Here is a 12,498-nt window from a genome sequence, read left to right as displayed (position 1 = left end):
CGGCTCGCAGGACTTGGGCAGTGAGGCTAAAAATTGCAGGGTAGTTATTGGGGCTCAGGCCATGGGCTTTGAAACCAAATGGGGGAGGGGGGAGGGTCTCAGAGCCTAGGATGAGTTCAAACATCTACATTGAAATTTTTAGCCCTGCAGCTTAAGTCCCATGAGTCAGCTGATCTAAGTTCTGAGATTTGGTGCCACAGGTTTTTTACTGATGTGTAGACATACTTTAGGAGTGTCTCAGATATCAATTGAGCATGCTCAAAAGTGATCTGAGTAACCTATAACTAGATTTAAATGTTTTCCCCCTAAACCTGGAAGAGGACTTACCTCTCAATAAGGAGTATTTATAAGAAAGATTTTAAGGGAATTTTGTTCATTTGCTTTGGATTTATTCTTGAGCTAAGTCTTAAAAAGCAGAGTAAGTATTTTTCCACTCTACAATAACTCAAACAGCTGAACGGAATTCTCCTAACTCCTCTGGTCTAAGGCCAAGCATCATGCCCAAAGCATTTTGTACTATATTAGGACTGCATAACCCTTGGGCTTATAATGGAAGCCATGACATAGCTAACTGCTGGTAACTACTGCTATGACAGTAGTCCAGATTTTTAAAAGTATTTTTAAAAGTATTGAAGATGCAGATAGGCGCATGGTAGGATTTTCAAAAGCACCTAATTCCTATTGACGTCAGTGGCAGACACACATTTAAGCACTTTTGAAACTCACTAGGCAACTATCCGCACCTAAACACCTTTAAAAATCTGGCCCTAAAGGCCTGCTATGCAGAAATGCAGAATTGTGGGCAGTTAGCACCTCTGAAAATAAGGCCCTAAGATTTTGATCCTGCCAACACTTGGGGCTTGTCTACACTTACATTTTATAGTGCTCTAACTTGCTGATTCAGGGGAGTGAAAAATCACCCCCCTGAGTGCAGCAAGTCTGAGCCTTTAAAGAGCTAGTGTAGACAGGCTCCAATCCCCTCGTGGAGGTGGATTACCAGGAGCGCTCTCCCAGCGCTCGTGCGCAACCACACTTTCACTTCAAAGCCCTGATACGGGAGCATTCCTGCGGCAGCGCTTTGAAGTTTCCAGTGTAGACATACCGTTATCCATGTGAATAGTCTTAACCCTCATGCAATATCTGAGAGAGAGAAGATCCTTAGCACTTGTAATAATGAAAAGAGCTATGCATTTCCTTTAGGATAAGTACTACAGTATAGTTAATGTTAAACTACATATTAGAAGCTTAGCGTAAGAACTACACATTCAAAACTTTCTGAAACATTCCCTTTGTCACTTGTAGGTCTCCATGTTTGGTCTCAGCTCAAAGTTGAATTTTAGAAAAAAGTAAGTCCAAAGATGTGCTTGATTGACATTTGTTCAATTACTTCTCAGTTTCTCAGTTAAAAAAAAAACAACACACCCTTTGTTGCTGACAAACTAAGCACTCACATTTAAGACAGTTTAATGTTACAGTTACAGTTGTAACCACTCAAAGGCCAGGAAATGCAAACCTTAAGGTTCTTAATGCAACCATAATTTGTCCATATTGTACATAGGGGAAACGCCTGGCTCCAGTGAAGTCAGAGTTTTGCTACTGACTTCAATGGAACCTGTATTTACCCATGAAATATTTAAGTTGCTAATTATATTGTTAAATATAATCTTAATATGCACTGGGCCCACACCTACCCTCAGGCATACATGCACAACCCCAGTACAGGTTAGCATTACAAATAAACTCAAAGAAGAATATTTTGGGGGTGGGGGAGGATGGAAAGGACCTTATATGTGCAATTCAGGTAGGATCAAGTCATTATGTGCATAATAGTACATCTACACTGCACAACTCTTGCAGTGGTGAAGAGTGTACATACACTGCACGTCCCCCAAGCACAGGTACAAACAGTAGGGTAGATGATGAGGCACTGCTTAGGCAAGTACAGACACACCAGAACTTCAGGGTATATACAGATCTCTACACATCCAAGCCTCTCCCTATTTTTTCAGGGTAGTATTCTGCTTCCTCCCTGCTGATGGAGCCTTTCACTGCCATGTAGGTACACACCACAGGGTGGACACTGTGGCATCTGGCTACACATGTAGTGCCTGTACCCTACACAGCGCTGCCAGTGTAGACAAGGGTTGCATTTTAAATGAGTAACCTTATGTTTATGTATTTAAACTGGAATATATAGTGATAGACACTATGCACTGCATTACACACAGACACCCCAGTAGAAGTGGTCAAACACGGGAAAAAGCATTCACAAATGTATTTGTGAAATCTGACCCATGATTACATTTGTTCATATATTTGTGCTCCTTTTGGTTCATTTTACAGAACACTCAGAGTCCAGTTTTCTTGTTGAATGTTTGTTATGACCTGCTATTCTTAGATAAATCCATACTTGTATGCAAGCAAGAGTACACGAGAAAGAACATTACCTATTCACTCTTCTGATATAGTTTGTCTTCCAGTTAGGGAACAGAACTATATTATGTGATCAATCATAGTGAATAACCATAATACCCTATTTGTGGCTAATCCATAGACTATTTTTTTCTGGAAAATGATTACAGTTATTAGGAATAAAACAAATTCAGGACAATTGTGATCAGTTCACAAACCATCTGAGAACAAGAAAAAATGAACAGAAAAAATGGCCTCTTAACTTGCCTCTTTTACATAGCATTCCCCCCCAAAAAATAGATAGGAAGAAAGATATGGTCCAAAGGTAGGATGGAAAAATAACTGACCTTCTGGACAGGACTCTTCTATAATCTAACTTGGCACTTGGATACTATAAGCAATAGGCACACTAGAAATATAACGAGTTGGGCTGTAAGAAAGTGTGCACCAAACCTTTGGGAGTAAGTAGCTCATGGGTCAAAGAGTCAAACTCCCACATCTAGAGAGTTAACAGTCTCATCACATTGACTCTGAATCCTGCAGTCTTGTATGTTTAGTAAATTATATATCAGAGCAGAGGTGGGCAGAGTAAGGCCCGTGGGCCGCATCTGGCTCATCGGACCATCCTGCCTGAGCTCCTAGCCGGGGAGGCTCACCCCCGGCCCCTACACTGCAGCCTCAGCTCACTGTGCCACCAGGCAGCTCAGCACCGGTGCACTCCCTGCAGGAGGAGGGCAGGGGAGAGCAGGGAGGGAGGCTCACCCGCAGCCTCAGGGTAGCAGGTGGGGGGTGTGGGCAGCAGGAGCGCCGTGAGCACGGGCTGGAAGACTCAGGAGGAGCACTGAGCGGGGTGGGGTCCCGGGGGGTGGTTAGGGGCGGGGGTTCCAGGAGGGGACCATCAGGGGATGGGGAGGGGGGATTGGATGGGGGTGGGAGTCCCAGTGGGCCTGTCAGGGGCAGATATGTGGATAGGGGTCAGGGGGGCAGTCAGGGAACTGGGAGCATGGGGGTTGGATAGGGGGTGGGCAGTTAGGGACAGGGGGTCCTGGGAGGGGGCGGTTAGGGGACAAGGAGCAGGGGGGGTGGATGGGTTGGGGGTTCTGAGAGGGCAGTCAGGGGGCGGGAAGTGGGGGGGCCAGGTTGTTTGGGGAGGCACGGCCTTCCCTACCCGGCCCTCCATACTATTTCACAACCCCGATATGGCCCTCGGGCCAAAAAGTTTGCCCAGCCCTATATTAGAGGCAAAGTCTTTTAATCCAAGATGCTAATCAGTTGCTTTCTGCAGGGAGTATCCTTCACTATTTGTATAATACAACCAATACTGCACTGGGAGAGGTGGCCTTCTTAACATATGACAAGGCTGATAAAGATTCTGCAAGGGTTGCAGCAATCACAGACAACTGTTCCATTTTCCTGAAGCTCATTAGCATTGCACAGCTGTTGCCACACTCAGTAACAATGCCAGCCTCAGGGGATCTGACAAATACAGGTCACAGTGAAGGTAAGCAGTAAAAGATTAGAAGACAAATCCAAAAAATGATTTACCCTTTGCAGACTGCAGCAGATTAACCCACCAGTGGCAGCAGGAGTCTGTTTCCATTCCTTGACAAGTTCATTGGCCAAAATAGACAGCTTTCTGGGAGGAGAAGGCACATTAAAATGTCCCCAGGTGTCTCTATACAGGTAATTAAAGATCACAGGGACTGCTGGGCAATTTTCTTTAGAAAAGGGAAAAAAGAAGGGAAAAAACTTCTGACTACTTGCATCTCAGATGAGCAAATGGAGACTGTATAGGAGTCTATTCTCCCTTTAAGCAAAATGCATAGGTCCAAATTACTTTAATGGGCTACAACACTGCACACACGGAGGAGACAAGATCCCATAACAAAAAATATGTGCTCAGAGTACTAACTAGAAATAAATTGCTTGAGTAAGCCTGCAACTAGGATGACTCCTTACTTCTTCCTGGCTCCCTGACTCATTTTAGAACCCTGTTGTAGTCACTTCTCTGACTTCGCTGATTTGTGAAATTAGTATAATACCACCTACCTCACAAGGATGTTACAGTTTAACTGATTTTTTTTTTCAAACCAGCTGATTTTAAGCAATAAGAAATTATTTATGTTGAGATCCAATTTAAAAAAATAATCAAAAGTATAGACGTCATCAGTTAATAGCGATCTGGGTGTCCCAAAAGCCATAGGTCAGTCTAAGAATGAGGATTACTTTATAAAAAGCAGTCTTGATGTTTTAAATTGAAAATAACCCAACATATATACATTAAGTTGCACGACCTGAGAGTTGAGGAGAATCAACAAGTTAAAAATCTATTTTAAAAAATCATTATCTGTGTCACTTTAAAACCCTAAGCTTCTTTAAAAAAAAAATCTTTAAAAATCAAATCTACATTAACAAAAGTCATGCTCTTTCTTCACTTTCTGCTTCTCTCTCAGTTCAAATAATGAAAACAGTCATTTTTACGCACTAAAACAATCTGTCAATGTGTGCAGTGAATACTAGAGGGAAATGTTTCAATCTAAACAGAACTGTTGTCTTTAGGAAATTAAAAAAAACTAATACATTTCTGTATAACATTAAGTTTTGTTAAAAAAAAAACACAACAAAAACTGAGTTGTACCAGCTGACAAAACTCTGGAAGACAATCCCATCACTGAAAAATTGCATGAAACTGCAAATTCTTTGCTGAAATCCACAGTTCACATTCATTTTATACAAGATCATTAGCAGTGTCCTTCCTCAAATATTAGAGGAGAAAGCATGACTAAACAAAAGCAGCATCTCTTTAGATTCATGCTATCAGTATTATGCTTCACATCTCCTACATTCATTAACAGTCAGTTGTATGTCTAGATGAGAACAGATTTAAAAATGTTATTAAGATGATGTTAAAAAAAGTGAACGGTACAGAGTTTAAGCATAGAAGTTTCTGGTTATCAGGGAATAACATACAGATTATCAAGGGTGCAAAATTTGGTTTAAGATTGGGTGGCATAAGGAATACATACTCTGTAATATCCCTGATTGGGGGTACAAGGTTGATGGGTCAAAGTACAGACATTGAGATATGAGTGTATGAAGCTCATAAAGTGGCTATGTTCGGGTGTCGAGTATAATGAGTGGATACGATGATGAGGATGGATTGACCATCATTTGGTGAGATTTAATGTTCAGGGAGTTTATGGTTCCAGTTCATATGATCCAACAGAGAAAGGGTCTTGGTCCCTTTCTAGTAGTTGAAGAACGTCACTCTGGCTCACACCTCCTGGTACTCTCAGTGACCGGTGATGTGCTCGATGTAGATGTCCCTGGACCATCAGATGGTGTCTGAGACCATGAGGTGCCGCATGAGCCACGCGTAGCGTCGACCAATCCCACAGGTCCACAGCACTCACTCGTTGCAGGGGTCCCTGGCGCTCAGGGCTCTGACGGTCAGGGCGCCCATCTGCACCTCATAGCCCTTTGCTCTCAGGGTGTCAGCCAGGGGGGCGTATTTTTCCAGTTTACGAGCTCGGGCTTCACGAAATGTCTCAGAGGAGACCATGACGTCAACGAGGATGATCTTTTTCTGGGCCTTGTCGGTGATGGCGATGTCAGGTCGTAGCTGGCTGTCAGTACCGGGGATGGTGCAGTTCACGGAGATCTCCCCAAGGCGTGGGGCAATGTCTCTCACCAGGCGGTTCTGGATGGTGTTGTAGTGCAGCTGCCAGGCTCTGGAGTAGGGTATGCAGCTGCACAGGATGTGGGGCAGGGTCTAGGCCTGGTTTACACTTAAAAATTTGACTGATCTGGCTCCACTGCTGAGAGCTATGAAAAATTTTGTGCCCTAAGCCCTGTGGTTAGGTCCACCTAACCCCCCATCTCTCCCCGGTAGGGTGACCAGATGTCCCGATTTTATAGGGACAGTCCCGATTTTTGGGTCTTTTTCTTATATAGGCTCCTATTACCCCCTACCCCGTCCCGATTTTTCACATTTGCTGTCTGGTCACCCTACTCCCCGGTGTAGGCGCAGGTAAGTCGATGGAGAAATTCTTCCATCAACCTAAGCCTCTCGGAGAAGTGGATTAACTACATTGATGGAAAAACGCTTTCCATAGATTAGGAAACATCTATGCTACAGTGTTACATCAGCACAGCTGCAACACTGCAACTGTGCCACTGTAATCCAGATATATGCTCATGTGTTATGTATTTACACCAAAGTAACTGCAGATTCCTGAACTGCCTGGATTTTACTTTTTGAATTGAGAATGGAATAGCAGTGAAATAAGGGCAATCTTCAGCTTTAGAAGAAAAAGTTCATTCACCTGGCCCAGCCCACATGAAATTTTATAAAGGTAATAAATGTTTCTCCCCAAGAATAAATTGGGAGCTGTATAGAAAAAGTAGGTGTTTATATTTTTAAGGTGGTAGGATATTCGTAAGTGGCATTTCAGAGCCTAACTCTGAGACATTTTTGCTCAAAACCAAGTCAGTTTTGACACTGTATGTAAGAGCTGAACTGGAAACTAAGATAAAGCATTTTTAAAACTGGATGTTAAAAATATCAAAAAATAATTTTCATAAAAACTGGGACTTGAGCCTGTAGTCTTTTAATAGGCACAATTTCCATTTACTTCAATGGGAGTTTTACCAAATTCAGTATTGCCAACCCCAAGCATTTAAAAACCCGGAGTCAGGCCTCTGCAAATAATCATACTGGTTTAAAAATCATGAAATGTTGGAACATAATAGATGTTGGGGTCTTTATTTGCATTCTGTTTTTCGAGAGCTTAAGTTTCATATTTTCAAGCTTTTCTCTGCCACCATAAGGGCTAGAAACTTTCTTTCCTTGTTTAATTTTTTTTTAAATAGAAGCAGAGATCCTCATGTAATTGAATAACTCCAAAAGTTGGGACTTTAAAAATATCCCATAACAATTTTGCAAGATAAAAATTGCAGGAGTTAGCAACACTGCTGATTTGAGGCTCTGGAATAAAGAAAGACACTTTCTTTAGAGAGAGAAGTAAGGGAACTTAAAAATATATGAAGGCAGGGTGCGATTTCCCTGTAATTTCCCTCTTTATCAATAGCTCCGTGTACACTAGATTTTGCTTTTCTTACGTCTCCTGGCTGCTACTGCTGATGCAGCTCCAGATATCCTAGTGCTACTGTAGCCTGGCTGATGGTATTTTTTTTTCTCACCACTCTCTCTAACCTTGCTCAGAGAAGGTCTAGACATCACAGTGGTTAACAACCCAGTCAGTGGCTACGTGCTTTCCCATCTACACTAGTGTTCCCAATTGTTACCGCCAGTGGAGCTGCACCATTGTTAGCAAAACGTGGGTATCACAGTTACAGGGCTAGCTGCACTCTGATCCCCAGGCCAGTAAGTACACCACTCCTTACCTTTCCTGGGGTGGAATCACACAATTCTCCCATGCTTAGACTGAGCCCTTGCGCTGCAGTACCCTGTATATTGACAACTGTGTTTACCCACGCAGGTCCAACTGGGTTTGGCACTTGCAGATCTGCCCTTTGAGAATTTGTGATTAGTGGTGAATACAGTGACCAGACAGCCTACTTACACCAAAGTATTGTTTAATCTTAACAGCAGGAATACAGCATAGCATAACAAAAAATGGATTTTAAAACAACAAAAAACTTGCATGTGTCTATTTCACCTAAGCCCTAGACGCTTGTGAAATGAGCTTAGAAAGGCCTAGCTTCTTCACATCCTCCAGCAGGGTCTGCCTGTGCGAGAACAGCTTCTCAGCAGCAATTGCCTAACTTCTGGACAGAGAGTCTAAGGCCTGGTCTACACTACGGGGTTAGGCTGAATTTAGCCGCATTAGGTGGATTTAAAAATGAATGCGTCCACACAACCAACCCCGTTCCGTCGACTTTGGACAGCACTTTGAACCCTGATGAACTAGCCAGGTACACAGGAAAAGCCCCAGAAACTTTTTAATTTCATTTCCTGTTTGGTCAGCATGGCGAACTCAGCAGCACAGGTGACCATGCAGTCCCCACAGAATCGTAGAGTGTAGAATATTTCTACGTTCGCCCTATCATCTCCGTCCCTGAGGTTATCACAGATTTAGAAGGCAAAAAAAAAACGCACTCACAATGACATGTTTTCTGAGCTCATGCAGTCCTCCTGCACTGATAGGGCACAGCTTAATGCATGGAGGCATTCTGTGGCAGAGGCCAGGAAAGAATTAAGTGAGCGCAAAGAGCGGAGGTAGGACGCGATGCTGAGGCTAATGGAGGAGCAAACAGACATGATGAAGCGTCTGTTGGAGCTGCAGGAAAGCCAAGATACAGACCCCCTTGCATCCACTGTATAACCGCCTACCCTCCTCCCCATGTTCCATAGCCTTCTCACCCAGATGCCCAAGAAAGCTGGGGAGAGAGGGGGGAAGGCTCTGGGCACCCAGCCACTCCATTCCAGAGGATGGCCCAAGCAACAGAAGGCTGTCATTCAAACAGTTTGATTTTTAATGTGGCTACAATAAGCAATGTGGCCTTGTCCTTCCCTCCTCCTCCACTCCACCTGGGCTACCTTGTTCGTTATCTCTCTTTTTTTTAATTAATTAATAAAATTAATTAAAAAATAATGCATAGTTTCAAAACAATAGTTACTTTATTTTGAAGGGTGGTTGGCTTACAGGGAATTAAAATCAACAAAGGGGGTGGGTTTGTATCAAGGAGAAACACACAAAACTGTCACACTGTACCCTGGCCAGTCATGAAACTGGTTTTCAAAGCCTCTCTGATGCGCAGCGCGCCTTGCTGTGCTCTTCTAATCGCCCTGGTGTCTGGCTCAAAACGATTGTCTGCCATTGCTTTCACGGAGGGAGGGGCGACTGATGACGTGTACCCAAAACCACCCGCAACAATGTTTTTTCCCCATCGGGCATTGGGAGCTCAACCCAGAATTCCAATGGGCGGCGGAGACTGCGGGAACTGTGGGATAGCTACCCACAGTGCACCACTCTGTAAGTTGATGATAGCCACGGTAGTGAGGACACATTCCGCTGACTTAATGCACTTAGTGTGGACATATGCAATCGACTGTATAAAATCGACTTCGAAAAATCGACTTCTATAAAATCAACCTAATTTTGTAGTGTAGACATAACCTGTTTAGAGTCCTTCTGATCTGTAGTTTCCCAGACAAGCTGTGTAATTTGGGGCCCAGAGGGTAAGATCTTTATAGTTATGAAATGCTCAGGCGTGGTCTCTTAACAACCCTGAAGTGTTTATCAGAAGGTGTCTTATGTGAACTCTGGGCCTTTCATGCTTGTTCTTTCAATAGCCTGCTAGTAAACTAAATCAACATATCCATACAATAAGCATCTCAATAACCAGGTCACAATACAGGAGAAATATTCATAAATTACTACAGAGCAACTCCAGGTCTGTCACAATGGGAGTTTAAAGGGAAGAGGTCTAGTATAAACAGGTCTTAATTGAGGCCCTTTCACTGCCAGCATCACAAAAGACACTTCAATTGTAATCACCTGCCATCAGTACTAGCCTCAAACTCCAGCTGTAATTAAATTTCACATACAGTTTTTCAGACTACTGGAATGAGCTAACTGGCTCCGGTTTCCTTTAACTGTCACTTTCGCTGCATATGTTAATTTGTGACACACCCATATATGATTACAGCTTTTTATCCGAGTTTGCATTTTTATATAACAAGCTGGCCTCCCCCTGTTCCTTAGATATAATCACTTAAAGATTAAAATAGCACTGAAACAAGCACTTTATTAGTCAAATGAATTCATTCTGTTTTATTCATTTATAAAGTTTAAAAAATCTAGTCAAACTAAATGGAGATATTTCCCTATATAACAAAAGTTTACAACTCAGAACCCAGTTCTCAATAGGAAAGTCACAATGAGCCCTACATTGCATTTACCCTTCCTGGAATTTGCTTTTTTAACTAACAATAAGAGCGTTCATCTTAAATTTGCCTAAGACTTGGCTGTCTAAAGAGAGATGTGAGCTGGGCTGTTCAGAATAAGGAAATGCTAGGAGCAGCCCACTTATACCCAGGTGAAATCAGGCATACGCCAAAGTAGGGTGCTTCAGAAAAAAACCTGCCAGCCTGTTAGATAACATTTTTTGCCTGTGAGAGATTAATAAACCACATGCACATCATTTGCCAAATTCACTGTTGCATGTTCCATTGTCTTTTTTAAACTCAACACTACAACCCAGTACAGAAGAAAGAATAGAGCGAGGTTCTATGCACAATACCTCGATTAAACAGGAGGGAAATCTGAATTTTATCCTTTGCACTTATCCTCCATACACTTCCCTATTTTTAAGAGGCTAGAAGAACAAAGAACAGATATAAAAAGACAACAGACATCACAATATTTTAGCAATAAAAAGTTTGGTTAGCTCAATCCACAGGAAAAATGAAAAATTACTTTTCAAAGCAGGAGTAGAAATTTTAATGACAGCCAGAAACACTTTGTATTGTGGGTATGAAAGTCTGTTTCTCTCTCCAAGAGTTGCTCCCTCAGCACACTCAGGGCAGGTGTGCTCTTAAAAGGCTGCAGCTAAGACACTACTACACCAATGGGAGAGCTTCTCCCATCGGCATAGTTAATCCACCTCCACAAGAGGCGGTAGCTATGTCAACAGGAAAACTCTCCCCTCAACATAGTGCTAGCTACATGAGGGCTTAGGTTGATATAACTGCTTTGCTCAGGGGCGTGAATTTTTCACACTTCTGAGCAACATAGTTATACTGATGTAAGATTATAGCGTAGACCTTGCCCTAGTTTCTTCCGCTCATTAAAAAGGTCAGAGAAATACATGCCTTTTTAAAAAGCAACAAGAGATACTCATCCCTCAATTCAGTCACAAAACAAATGGGAAAGAAGAAAAGAATAGTATCAAACAAAACTGGAGACTGCCCTCCAGCTGCATTCTCCTCAGTCTCGCCTGCTACTATGCTGCTTTGTAATACTACTTGGCTATCTATGCCATTTGGCTCATGATCTCAAAGTGTTTTACATATTCTGAGCCCTTAATAAATTAATAAAGTATTCTCCTCATTTTTCACAAGGAAACTGAGGCAGAGAGACTGGCTAGCTCCAGGGTCACACAAGAAGTCTGCAGCAGATCTGTCAGTAGAACACAGCTCTTGACTTCTGGTCTCCTGCTCTAACCAACAGACATGCCAAAGTGTTATTGACATGGCCCTGTTCGAAAAAAGTTTCTGACTAGGTTAATTACTAGGCCTAACTAGGAGTAAATTGCAAACAACATAGGAGTCAAGTTTCTTCACATCAGCCACACACACAAGGGGACTCTCAGTGGCTGTGTAGAGCAGGGGCGGGCCAACTTTTTGGCCTGAGGGCCGCATTAGGTTTCATAAATTGTATGGAGGGCCAATTAGGGGAGAGGGTCGTGGCCTGGCCCCCACCTCCTATCTGCGCCCCCGCCCCCCCGGGACTCCTGTCCCATCTAACCCCCCTGTTCCCTGACAGCCTCTCTGGGACCCCCACCCCATCCACACACACCCCGCTCCCTGTCCCCTGATTGCCCCCAGACTCCTGCCGCCCCATCCAACCCCTTCTCTTATTCCTGACAGCCCCCCCAGGAGCCCTGCCTCCATTCAACCCCCCCGTTTCCCCCCCGACTACCATCCACACCCCCGCCCCCTGACCACCACCCCAACTCCCCTGCCCTCTATCCAACTCCTCCTGCCCCCTTACCGCGCTGCCTGATGGCACTGGAGCCGAGCCATGCCGCCGCCACCGCCACCACGCAGCACAGAGCACCGGGTCAGGCCAGACTCTGCAGCTGCACTGACCCAGGAGCCCACCACCCCGGCACCCAGAGCATTGCACCAGCGGGAGAGTAAGCTGAGGCTGTGGGGCAGAGGGGACAGAAGGGAAGGGCCGGGGGTGAGCCTCCTGAGCCAGGAGCTCGGGGGACAGGCAGGACAGTCCCGCGGGCCAGATGTGGCCCACGGGCTGTAGTTTGCCCACCCCTGGTGTAGAGCCCTCTCTGTCAAAGACACATGGGAGCAAGGGTTGGTAGAAGAGACAATCAGTAGCT

The sequence above is a fragment of the Mauremys mutica genome, chromosome 10, assembly GCF_020497125.1.
Source record: "Mauremys mutica isolate MM-2020 ecotype Southern chromosome 10, ASM2049712v1, whole genome shotgun sequence".
Classification (NCBI taxonomy): Eukaryota; Metazoa; Chordata; order Testudines; family Geoemydidae; genus Mauremys; species Mauremys mutica.
This window is presented reverse-complemented; position numbering follows the sequence as displayed.